This window comes from Primulina tabacum, chromosome 1 (assembly GCF_025594145.1).
Source record: "Primulina tabacum isolate GXHZ01 chromosome 1, ASM2559414v2, whole genome shotgun sequence".
Lineage (NCBI taxonomy): Eukaryota > Viridiplantae > Streptophyta > Magnoliopsida > Lamiales > Gesneriaceae > Primulina > Primulina tabacum.
The window spans coordinates 25,552,518-25,554,116 of record NC_134550.1 but is presented as its reverse complement, the minus strand read 5'-3'; the positions used below and the strand labels follow the sequence as shown (position 1 = coordinate 25,554,116).

Here is a 1,599-nt window from a genome sequence, read left to right as displayed (position 1 = left end):
ATATAATGATTTAATTTAACATTTACTTTATGCAATTATTTATTTATATAGTTATAATTATAATCATAGGTACCATATATAAAATATCGGTTAATTCGGTATTTTCTATATTGGGAACTATATTATATTATGTGTGTGTTTAATTTTCTTGGAACCATTATTTATGGTGGTTTATTTTGTTTTATTTTTAGTTAAACAATATTACATAAACCAAGAATAAATCCTCAAGCCTTGACAAAATTTATAATTTGTAGACTTCATTCTTGCATTTGGTAATCTATAAATTAATAAATTTAAACTCAAAATAACCTCTTTGAGGATCGATCTCGTACTTACGAAATATATTACTTGCAGACAACCTACACTTGGGTGAATTATTATTTAAGTAGTAGCAAGTTTTTGGCGCCGTTGCCGGGGAGGTATAAATTAAGTTTATATTTGTTAATTATGTTTTATTTATAAGTATTGTGTTGTTTTTTTTTTTTTGTATGAGTATTTGGAGTCGAAAAAAAAGTGGTAGACTTATTCGAGTATCTGAAAATAATTTAAACATGGATGATAATTCAAATAATCAAGATAATGATAATAATAATAATAATAATAATCAAGAACATGATCAATTAAGAACACTTAGGCACCATATGAACCCTATTAGAACTAGTGCCCCATCTTGTTTAGTTTTTCCTCCTGATGCATCTAATTTCAACTTCAAACCTCAAATTATTCAACTTTTACCAAATTTTAATGGCTTAGATTCTGAAAATCCATATTTGCATCTAAGAGAATTTGAGGAAGTTTGTAACACTTATAATGATCAAAATTGTAGCATGGATATAGTTCGATTAAAGTTTTTCCCTTTTTCTTTAAAAGATAAAGCTAAAACATGGCTACAAAATTTAAGATCAAGTTCAATAAGATCATGGGAAGAAATGCAACAACAATTTCTCAAAAAGTTTTTCCTTTCCCATAGAACAAACTCTTTTAAAAGACAAATTACAACTTTTTCTCAAAAACAAGGATAAACGTTTTATCAATGTTGGGATAGATATAAAGAATTACTTAATACATGCCCACATCATGGTTTTGAAACATGGAGAATAGTTTCTCACTTTTATGAAGGTCTAATACCTAAAGATAGGCAAATGATAGAATTCATGTGTAATGGAATTGTTGAAGATAAAAACCCAAATGAAGCTATGAAATATTTGGATTCATTAGCAGAAAATGCTCAAAATTGGGATAATATAGGCACAATAGAACCACCAACAACTAAAAACAATAATTCAACAAATGAGGGTGGTATCTATAATCTTAAAGATGATATAGATATTCAAGCTAAACTTGCATCTTTAGCAAGAAAAATTGAGTCATTAGAAATGAAAAAGAGTGGTCAATTAAAAAGTATTCAAGAAATTGTTTGTCATATATGTGATACACATGATCATGCTACAAAAGATTGTCCAACATTACCTTCATTTAAAGAATGTCTCCATGAACAAGCAAATTATGTTAACAATTATAAAAAACCAATACTAGATCTTTTTTCACCATCATATAATCCTGGATGGAAAAATCATCCTAATTTTAGTTGGAGGAATG

At 27.3% G+C, this 1,599-nt stretch overlaps 1 non-coding gene across 1 annotated transcript; it reads right to left on the bottom strand.

Moving 5' to 3' along the window:
* Positions 1-973: 973 nt before the first annotated feature.
* LOC142521504 (small nucleolar RNA R71) lies at positions 974-1,084 on the bottom strand. The gene has a single exon (XR_012814215.1). It is a non-coding gene; the product is annotated as a small nucleolar RNA R71 (small nucleolar RNA).
* Between the last annotated feature and the right edge of the window lie 515 nt (positions 1,085-1,599).